This window comes from Geotrypetes seraphini, chromosome 6 (assembly GCF_902459505.1).
Source record: "Geotrypetes seraphini chromosome 6, aGeoSer1.1, whole genome shotgun sequence".
Lineage (NCBI taxonomy): Eukaryota > Metazoa > Chordata > Amphibia > Gymnophiona > Dermophiidae > Geotrypetes > Geotrypetes seraphini.
In genome coordinates, this window is record NC_047089.1 from 110,766,747 (window position 1) to 110,778,367 (window position 11,621).

Here is an 11,621-nt window from a genome sequence, read left to right on the forward strand (position 1 = left end):
GCTCCCCCTCTACCATCCCCATTAACATCCAATGTCTGCCCTTATGTTTCTCTCCCCTTTCCCTTCCCCCCACTTCCATCAGCATTCCTTTCTTTTCCTCCAACCCACTTCCATCCAGTATCCTTCCCCCTTATGTCTCTCTCCCCTTTACATAAGAACATAAGAATTGCCGCTGTTGGGTCAGACCAGTGGTCCATCGCGCCCAGCAGTCCGCTCACGCGGCGGCCCCCAGGTCAAAGACCAGTGCTCTAAAATGAGTCCAGCCTCACCTGTGTATGTCCCAGTTTAGCAGGAACTTGTCCAGCTTAGTCTTTAAACCCTGGAGGGTGTTTTCCCCTACAACAGACTCCGGAAGAGTGTTCCAGCTCTCCACCACTCTCTGGGTGAAGAAGAACTTCCTTATGTTTGTACGGAATCTATCCCCTTTCAACTTTAGAGTGCCTTTTCGTTCTCCCTACCTTGGAGAATGTGAACAGTCTGCCTTTATCTACTAAGTCTATTCCCTTCAGTATTTTGAATGTTTCGATCATGACTCCTCTCAGTCTCCTCTTTTCAAGGGAGAAGAGGCCCAGTTTCTCCAATCTCTCACTGTACGGCAACTCCTCCAACCCCTTAACCATTTAGTCGCTTTTCTCTGGACCCTTTCGAGTAGTACCATGTCTTTCTTCATGTATGGCGACCAGTGCTGGACACAGTACTCCAGGTGAGGGCACACCATGGCCCGGTACAGCGGCATGATAACCTTCTCCGATCTGTTCGTGATCCCCTTTCTTTATCATTCCTAGCATTCTGTTTGCCCTTTTTGCCACCGCAGTGCATTGTGCAGACGGCTTCATCAACTTATCGATCAGAACTCCCAAGTCTCTTTCCCTGCACACCAATTCCATCAGCACCACACTGCCCTCTTTCTCTCCCTCTATCACCCTTCCATACCAGCAGTCCTCCTTTCTCTCCCTTCATACACCAAGGTCCCGCCCGTGATGACTGGAGCAGCCGGCTGCCGGCCCACCCCTTCCAACGTATTTGTTCTGGAGCAGAGTCGGCAGCCGCGCTGAGGTGCAGGAAGGTTCCACGATGACTACGTCTGGCTCTGCTCCGGAAGTTACGTTGGAGGGGGGTGGACCAGCAGATGCGGGGAGCTGCTGCAAGTTCACACCGCTGGTGTGGTCATCAGCTTGAACGTGCCGAACATGCTTCATGAATTTAACTGTGCCGGCCCCAGGAATGCATCCCGGTGTGAATTACTGGCACCGGCACAGTTAAATTCATTTCTGATGCACTGTTGGCACACGCAAGCTGATGACCACTGCTGCCGCAGGTGATGATGTTGCTGCCGCCGCGGGTGAGGTGAGGGCCCAAAATAGAAGGCAAGGGGCCACTTGAAGCTATGGGGCCCATGGCAGCTGCCCTTTTTGCTCCCCCTCTAATGCCAGCCCTGCCGCACACTAAGCTGAGGGTTTCAACGTATCTTCAACAATGACACCTAGATCCTTTTCCTGGGCAGTGACTCCTGCCACAGAACCCAGCATCACATAGCTATAGTTTGGGTTCCTCTTTCCCACATGCATCACTTTGCATTTGCTCACATTAAATGTCATCTGTCATTTTGACGTACAGTCTTCCAGTCTCTCAAGGACCTCTTGCGATTTTTCACAATCCTGTTGCGATTTAACAACTTTGTGTCATCAGCAAATTTACCCCCTCCTTTACTAATATGTAGCGTGGGTTTTAGCGCCAGCAGCGGTGGTAACTGCTCCGACGCTCATAGGAATTCTATGAGCATCAGAGCAATTACTGCCGCTGCGGGCACTAAAAACCCGTTAGTAAAGGAGGGGGTTAATTATCTCACTATTTATTCCCATTTCAAGATCATTGATAAATATGTTAAAAAGCAGTGGTCCCAGCACAGACCCCTGGGAAACCCCACTATTTTCCCTTTTCCATTGAGAATACTGACCATTTAAACCCACTCTTTGTTTTCTGTCTTTCAACTAGTTCTCAATCCATAAAAGGACATTACCTCCTACTCCATAACTTTCTAATTTTCTCAGAAGTCTTTCAGGAAGTCTTACAGCAAAAAAAAAAGAATCCTTGTGGAGAAATTTAAACAATATGTTTCTAGGCATTTAAACTAGAAGGTGGGGGTGGCGTATTGTGGTATGCAGCCTGTGCCTGCTAGGAGTGTCCCTAGAGCAGTGCACAAGTCTAAACCAGATTTCACTCAAATATCCTCTTTTAAAGCACAATTTGAATCTATGGATGAATTACCTTCTTTGTCCTATAGAGGGAGCAGGAGTGCAGGATTCCCATCCCCCACTGAAGCCTAGAATGATTACCCGGAAATCATTTCCACCTGAGGGTTTGGGGGGGAGGGGGCTGCAGACTGCTATCCCTAAGAACCAAACTACTTGAGAATCAGAAGCAGCAGGAACAGGGTCAGGACAGGCCACAGCGCTCAGGGCTTAGAGCTCTGGATGTCAGCCAAACTCCAGAATCTATGGAACTGATTGAGGCTGGGGAAGAAATGCCTCTGAGTTTACTAGAGGAACCGCTTGCTATGGAGCTGGAAGTAAACCCTGAGACAAATGCTGAATTGCCTAGTGAAATCCTGCCCATGGAGGTATGCTGCATAAAAACCAAGTGACTAACTCTGTTGCAGTGAGTACTTTGAATTTGTTTTTTCTAACTGCCTGCAAGTGCTGGATATTTTGATATTTGTTTTTCCTTTTTGGAAGTTTGTTGTTTTCCCTGGTGGGGGAAAGTGAACTGTTTTTCAGTCCCAGACAGTGGGGTTAGCCCCGTGTTCATAGTGGTGGGATAGAGGGCCAATTTTATGGCAGATTAACACCACACGGAGCACACTGTCTGACCAGCACTCTGCTGCTGATGAAGCCAGTGCGGGTGCACTGACTTGTGCTGAAGTAGTGCAGCCCTGAAGTTTATCTTGTTTTTGAAAGTTTTCCTTTCTTTTGCTGTTCATACTTTTTGGACTGTGAATTAATGTGGACTCTACTCTGTTGGGGAAATTTCCTGTTGGATGTTTTGAATTATCCTTATTTTGATACACCCACAGAGACTAGTGGCTTATTCAGCTTTGCCATATGAACATTTAGCCTATGTTACTAAGCAGAATCATCCTGACAAGCTTTCTGTTTATTTTTACTTTGAGAAATAAAGTTCAAGTTTATTTTGGAAAAGAACTTACCTGGTGCGGTGGTGTCCTTAAACTAAACGCTTTATTATTTTTCCTTGTGCTGCCCACAGCGGCTCACAAGAGGTTTTTCTTGTACCGGTGGCCCAAGACCCATTGCCTTGAGGCTGCCGGTTACAGTATGTATGAAGGACAATTATAGAGGCTACCCCAGCCAAAGACAAGATGTGATGGTAGTAAAGATTGCAACATAAACAATCCAAGCAACTAAAATGCAAGGGACCTGGGGAGAGGAAGAAGCAATATGGATCACTCTGAAAAGAGAAGCTGTAACTTCTCTCTACGTGGGTGTAGTCTACAGATCTCCGATTCAATTGTAGCAAAGTCGTGCCAATCGCCACTCAATCTCTGCCCCAGATCCCGCCCCTATAATAATACTAATTGTAACACCATTTTTTCCATTCATTTTTCATATATACACACAATATAATTGTATTAACAACACATAATGGTTAACCACAAAATTAAAATACACAAAGCACACTGTATGCTTTTTAACATTCATTCCTACCAGAAAACAGATAACCCCCATGCAAATGCAGGACCAAAAACTAAAAGTACTAATATTTACAAACAAACCCTAAGATGCAAGACTCTGCAAGCAATACAACCCCAGAGGAAAAGAAACAAATGTATTTCTTCTTGAACAGACAAATCAATCACTAAATAAAAAAAAATAAAAGCATTTCCCCTACCGTTGTTGTCTCTCTCCCTCCATGTGCCTTGCCTTCTGGCCTGCCCCCGGTGTTATCTTTGGGCCGATCAACGCAGCGTCTTCAGGCCAGCTCCCTGAGTGCTGCATTGCAAAAAGCTGTGGGCAGCGGCTCCTCAAGCGCGTCCCGCACCTCATCTGGAAGCCTTCCCTCTAATGTTGCGATGTCGGAGAAAAGGCTTCCGGTTCAGGCGCAGGCCGTGCATAGGAGCTTTTTCCCATGGCTTTGTGCACCTTAGCACTCAGGAAGCCAACCCGAAGATGCCGCGTTGATCGCACCGTGGACCAGCGGTTGAAGAACGCTGTCTTGGGCCCAATGGACGTGCTGGCCCTGCGGACCGGCGGTTGAAAAACACTGCCTAAGACCATCGGAAATTAATGTCTTCTTATGGTCTTAGGTGACCCCTGTGAAAGGGTCATTCGACCCCCAAAGGGGTCGCGACCCACAGGTTGAGAACCGCTGCCTTAGAGGAAAGGAGGGACAGGGGACATATGATTCAGACGTTCAAATATTTGAAAGGTATTAACGTAGAATAAAATCTTTTCCAGAGAAAGGAAAATGGTAAAACTAGAGGACATAATTTGAGGTTGAATAGTGGTAGACTCACGAGCAATGTTAGGAAATCCTTCTTTACGAAGGTGGATGCCTGGAATGCGCTCCCGAGAGAGGTGGTGAAGACGAAAACGGTGATGGAGTTCAAAAAAGCGTGGGATGAACACAGAGGATCTAGAATCAGAAAAGAATAGTAAATATTGAAGAACTAAGGTCAGTATTGGGCAGACTTGCACGGTCTGTGTTTGTATATGGCCGTTTGGTTGAGGATGGGCTGGGGAGGGTTTCAATGGCTGGGATGGTGTAGATGGACTGGAGTGAGTTTTGACAGAGACTTTAGTAGTTGGAACCTAAGAACAGAGATTTGGATTCTTGCCCAGAAATAGCTATGAAAACAACAACACATTTTTAGATTTACCGTATTTTCACTCATATACCGCGCATCCGTGTAAAACGCGCACACGGGTATAGCGCGCGGGAAACTGTAATTTATGTAAATAAATTTTTATATACCGCGCACACCCCTATACCGCGCATGCCGCCCCGACTCTCCCGTCGCTGCCCGACTCTCCTTTAGCCCGCCCCGACTCTCCTCTGGCCAGCCCGACTCTCCTTTAGCCCGCCCTGACTCTCCTCTGGCCAGCCCGACTCTCCTTTAGCCCGCCCCGACTCTCCTCTGGCCAGCCCGACTCTCCTTTAGCCTGCCCCGACTCTCCTCTCCCCCTTGAAGTCCTGTCCCCCCTTGAAGTCCTGTCCCCACCCTGAAAGCCTGATCCCCCCCCCAACGTCCGATTCACACCCCCCGCAGGACCGCTCGCACCCCCACCCCGAAGGACCACTCGCGCTCGAACACGCACCCGCACCCCACCACGAAGGACCGCTCGCACTCCCACAGCCTCCCCCCCCCATCATGTAGAAGCTGCCTACTGTCGTCCTGCTGCTTCCTCTGCCGGTGGTCCTGCCCCTTCTCTTAGCTCTGCTTCTACGCTGCTTCCTCTTCCGGCGGTCCTGCCCTTTCTCTGACGTCAGAGAAAGGGCGGGACCACCGGAAGAGGAAGCAGCGTAGACGCAGAGCTAAGAGAAGGGGCAGGACCACCGGCAGAGGAAGCAGCAGGGGGATGTGAGCGGTCCTTCGGGGTGGGGGTGCGGGTTCGAGCGCGATCGGTCCTTCGGGGTGGGGATGCGAGCGGTCCTGCGGGGTGAATCGGATGTCGGAGGGGGAACTATGTAAAAAAAAAGGGGATAACGCGCTCACGAATATAACGCGCATGGTTATACTCGGTTTGTAAAAATCATGTATAACGCGTGCGTTATATGCGTGAAAATACGATAATCAGGTTGGGCAGACTTGCTGGACCATTCAGGTCTTTATCTGCTATCATCTACTATGTTACTATGAGGTACTTTGTCAAATGCCTTTCGAAAATCCAAATACACAATATCAACTGATTCACCTTTATCCACATGCTCATTCATTCCATCAAAGAAATGCTGTAGACTGGTAAGGCAAGATTTCCCTTGACTAAAACCCATAAAGTCTATGCGTTTGTGGGCATTTCAATCCCCCATTAGGCTCTTAAGACTCCTGTAGCAGGCCGGTTTTGCCGAAACATGTACATGTCAAGTCATTGATTTTGAACTATTCAGTTGTTTGATTAATAAAAGGACTTTTATGAAATAAATTGAGCTCACCAGTCTCATTTGGACATATCCACTCTTTGCCTTGCGACTTTGATTTCGTGGATTTGGCTCTCCTGTGTTCATTTCAAGATTGTAGTTAACCTACATAATTCTATGCCGGCAATTAGATCGCAGAAGGATAGCAAGGAACTCCAAAGCGACTTGTGTTAGAGAAATGGGCAGAGAAATAGCAGATGAAGTTTAATATGGAGAAATGCAAATAATGCATTTAGGCAGAAAGAATAAGGAACACGAGTATAGAATGTCAGGTGCAACTCTGGGTAAGAGTGAACAAGAAAAGGACCTGGCTGTACTGATAGGACCCTGAAAACTGTCAGCACAATGTGTGGTGGCAGCAAAGAAAGCAAACAGAATGTTGGGCATGATAAAGAAGGGAATCACAATTAGATCGGAGAGGGTCATAATGCCGCTTTATAGAGCAATGGTCAGACCCCACTTGGAATACTGCATCCAACATTGGTCTCCCAATCTAAAGAAGGATATAAAACTGCTGGAGAGGGTGCAGAGACAAGCAATGAAGCTAGTAAAAGGTATGGAGAAACTGGAATATGAGGATCGACTTAAGAGACTGGGATTGTTCTCCCTTGAGAAAAGGAGACTGCGAGGGGATATGATCGAGACCTTCAAAATACTGAAAGGAATCGATAAAATAGAGCAGAAAAAATTATTTGCATTGTCCAATTTGACACGGACAAGAAGACGCGGAATGAAGCTAAGGGGGGACAAGTTCAGGACAAATATCAGGAGGTTCTGCTTCAAGCAGAGAGTGGTTGACACCTGGAATGCTCTCCCAGAGGATGTTATTGCGGAATCAACCGTCCTAGGATTTAAAAGCAAACTAGATGCACATCTCCATACGAGAGGCATAGAGGGATATGGGTGACCACAAATTATGCCAGGTGTACACCTGGCAGGGTCTCCGCGTGTGCAGATCGCTGGACATGATGGACTGAAGGTCTGATCCAGAGAGCGCTTTTTATGTTCTTAGTTTACTATATTTACATCATCCTAAATAGGTTAACCATTTCAACTAAGTATTGTGTATTTACATGCATCCTAAAATAGCTCTAGCAACGGTACTACCGGTATATTCACCAGTTCTGTGGCTCCATTATTACCATTATGGGGTTATTATATGATATATATGTTATGCAGTACACAAAGGAATTCCAATGAAACTGCAGTAGATGTCGAATGCCAGAAAAACAAAAAGATACTGCAGGAAGATGTACTTGATGACAAGTCTTTATGCATTTCACTTCACTCCCCTCTTCAGGTGACCTGATTTTCCCTTTGCTCCCAGAGCTAATGTTCTAGGAGCAAACAGATGGTAATCTACGGTTCAAATGCAGTGAGGTGCCTGTAAAGACTAGAGCATAACAGAAATTGTTAATGCTGAGGCATTTGTGCCGAAACATGGGTCTGTATTGGGCCTTTGTGCATGATTTGTCATCCTTATTGGGCCTCTGGCTATATGTTGGACTTCAGTTCCTTTATTTTTTTTAAATTAAATGTATTTTTGGATTATGTTCTCTAGTGCGTCTCCTTTTTGATCCATTCCTACTCTGAAGATTTATGTTTTCTTCTTAGTCTCCTCCTTTTCAGTTCTCATCTGCCTACCACCAGCCTTTCCAATTTCCCTCTTATCTCCTTTTCAGTACTCTCATTCCCCCCATCCCTTTCCTGCCCCAATTTCCTATCCCCCAGCTTTCACTCACTCCCTAGTTCTCCATTTCCATCCATGGTACATGTACTCACTTTCTCAACCTTAATCTACCCTCTATTATGTCATCCCTTCACCAAAATTCAATGCAAAAAAAAACTGAGTGATGCATTTGGGAAGTAGAAATCCGAGGGAGACATACTGTATATCCTGGGAGGTGAGAGGGTGATATACATGGATGTGGAGAGGGACCTTGGATCTGAAAGTGAAGAAACAGTGTGACAAGTCAGTGGCTGTAGCCAGAAGGATGCTAGGCTATATAGAGAGAGGCATAATGAGCAGCAGTTTTTTGAATGAATTTTGAGCAAAATTGAATACTATATTGGCACTATCACAAACTTTATCATTACCCTTGAAGAAGCCCATCAGTGCGAAATGGGCTGGGCCTCCGTCGGGCTGTTGAGATAAGTGCTTTTTCAGTATTTCACATTAGAATAAGATAAATATCATGTGAATACTTGTCATACAAGATGCTAGTTATATATATGCTCATTCATAAGAAGAAAATTTTTTATATAGTCATAATTTGACTTAAAGTGAAAATAAATCAAAAAAGCATACACAAAAAATTGTAATTAAAAATTATAAATTAAAAATCAAGGGTTTTTGACCAGTGATGATACCCACCCCGAAAAAGTTGTGACTTATTGATCACATACAAGAGGTATTTTGAGGTCTTTTTTCCCTTGTTTATACAAAAAACACACATTATATATCATAAGTGTTCCTACATTTCTTGCTAGTTTGAACTTCATTTGGTCACTTAAATAGGATTTTTCCATTACTTTCTTCAGTATTACTGTGTTATTGCCTATGTCATCTTTTTCTGAGGACGTAAAAGTCCAGATTGCTGAAATTTTGGCAAAGATACAACTTTGGATGTTCAGATTTAAACTTAAACTTAATTCAGATAAAACAAAATTCTTTCTTGCCAGCCCAACGATACCATTTCAGACAAACAGGTCTTAATCAATGATCAAACTTTTGAAATCGTTCCTTTTATTAGGATTTTAGGGGTTACACTAGATAGACAGTTAACATTTGAGGATCATACTGACCTTAAGATAAAAAAATGTTTTATGATCCTTTGGAAACTCAGAATTATCAAAAGATATTTTGATTTTGTTTCTTTCAGAATTTTGGCACCGTCTCTAATTCTGTCTGTCCTCGACTATTGTAATATCGTCTATCTTGCATCATTTAAGAAAAATTTACAACGTATTCGATTAGTACAAAATACAGCAGTGCACCTAATTTTTGGCCTGAAGAAATATGATCACATTAGCCCATTTTATCAGCAATTACATTGGTTGCCTTTTGAGGCACGTATTTTCAAATTTGGTTGTCTTTGTTTTAAATCTCTTTTCGGTTTGGCTTCATGATATCTAGCCTCCAAATTTAATTTTTATACCTTATTAAAAAACACTCGTAATAAGTTAATGTTTATGTATCCTTCAGTTAAGAACTGTCATTACAAGAAATTTTTGAATAGGACATTTGCCTTTTGACTAGGCAAACTGAACTCCTGGTTAAGTCCGCTTATTTGTCAAACTGATTCTTATGTTTTTAGAAAACTTAAAAAAAACCCACACACTTGTTTGTTAAGTTTGGTAGAAAACTATGTAATTTTTTTCTTGTTACTTATTTTTATTAACTTGATGAACCTTAAAGGGGGTCAGTAGACTTAAAGGGGTGGGTCAGTAGAGTGGGCAGACTTGATGGGCTATAGCCCTTTTCTGCCGTCATCTTTCTATGTTTCTAACCTTTCACTGATTGTTGTTAACCGCCTGGAACTTCGTGGTTGAGTGGTATACAATAATACATTTTTTATTATTATTCTTATGATTAAAGTCTATAAAATCCTGAGTGAAGTAGAATGGGTACAAGTGGATCGATTTTTCACACCTTGAAAAATTACAAAGACATGGGAAGGAGGCACTGGGGGCACTAAAGACAGGAAGGGGTATTTAAGGACATGGGAAGGAGGCACTGGGGGCATTAAAGACATGGGAAGGAGGCACTGGGGGCACTAAAGACATGGGAAGGATGCACTGGGGGCACTAAAGACTGGAAGGGGCACTAAAGACATGGGAAGGAGGCATTGGGGCACTAAAGACATGGGAAGGCGGCACTGGGGGCACTAAAGACAGGAAGGGCACTAAGGACATGGAAAAGTGGCACTGGGGGCACTAAAGACATGGGAAGGAGGCACCGGGGGCACTAAGGACATAGGAAGGAAAGAGGGAGGGAATAGAAAGGGACAATTCTTGGGCCTGAGTGCAGAAAGAAAGAAATGAAAGAAAGGATACACAGACAGAAGGAAACACAACCAGAGACTCATGAGATGACCAGACAGCAAAGGTAGGAAAAATGATTTTATTTTCAATTTAGTGATCAAAATGTGTCAGTTTTGAGAATTTATATCTGTTGTCTATATTTTGCACTATATTTGTCTATTTTTCTATAGTTACTGAGGTGACCGAGCTCGTGGAGATGGGGCGGAAACAGGGTTTTTATATTTTAGTCCTAGTAGTTTGCCGGTCCACAAAATAATTCTTTTATTTCTGCCGGTCCATGGGTGTAAAAAGGTTGAAAAACACTGCACTAGGGAACCAAGCAGCCTCCCATGACAAAGAATTTTGAGCACATTTGAGAACACAACTGAAGACATCTTTTTTCCAAGTATTTGATTCATTAACTTATTCTTTGTATTATGCTTACCATTAATAGTCTTTTGTAAACCGCGTTGAACTTGTGGTTATGCGGTTAACAAGCATAATGTAATGTGATTGAGTTTGAGACCTCTGGCTTAGAGGGAACAGTGCCCATCCATTACAGATTACTGTACTCCTTAACCATGTACTACAGCCCACGGTAGCTTTCTGCATTTGGCCCCTCAAGTCAGAAAGCTGAGTCCCAAGGATATGAAAGACGTCAGTCACTGTTGAGAACTGAGCAGGTTTTAGGTGTTGAGCTGATTGGTTGAATAATATACTGAACAAAAAAAACCCAAAACTACTCATAGTCATACTGCATGAAAATTAGCCCAAATACTGCATCCCGCGATTGCAAAAAAAATAATCAAAAAATTCTTGTAGCCAGCCTTCAAAAGAAGCTCAATTAATAAAAAATTTATGCATAACAATTCAGAGCTACAAGTCTTCGGATTGTTTGTCAAATGCTGCAGCATATACAGTACTGTACCTTATTTATTATTTGCCGTAACAAGAAAGCGTTTCGCAAGGTATGGCATGGCGGATGGATGCTGAGGTGTGATTGGTAGTAAAGGGATGAGGGGTGGGAGTTACAGTGATGCAGCTAGGCGCGAGGAATGTTGGGACGGTTCGGGGTGGATTGCAAGTAGTTAGTACGAGGTGGATGTCAAATTAAGTTTGGTTGGTTTTTTTCCTCTCCTTGCGTTGAAGCACTTATTGAAACGGCAGCTGAGCGGGAGACACGGTCACGTATGTTATATTCTTCCTCGTGTTAGATTGAAGAGGGTGTAAAGGAGCGGGAAAACATGGGCTGTTTGTTTTCGAAGAAAGCGAAAAGGAAAGGCGAGAAAAAAGACCAAACCACAGGAGTCAGCCATGTCACTACTGAGCAACAGCCGGATGGGGAATTAAAGCAATACAGCTGGGAGAAGCGGGAAAAGGTAATACGCAGTGCTAGATGATTTTTGGTATAAGGTTCTTGTAACTTTTATTTATTTTTTTTTTTT

General features: G+C 43.9%; 1 protein-coding gene across 2 annotated transcripts in view; it reads right to left on the bottom strand.

Moving 5' to 3' along the window:
• The window catches only part of RGN (regucalcin), a 677,053-nt gene extending 665,863 nt beyond the window's left edge, over positions 1–11,190 (bottom strand). Inside the window, exon 1 of one of the 2 annotated variants that reach the window (XM_033948729.1) lies at positions 11,105–11,190. The gene's annotated coding sequence lies outside the window, so the exon portion shown is untranslated. Of the gene's footprint in view, positions 1–8,042; positions 8,066–11,104 lie in introns of those variants that run through there. The other variant, XM_033948730.1, reaches the window with a different exon arrangement.
• Between the last annotated feature and the right edge of the window lie 431 nt (positions 11,191–11,621).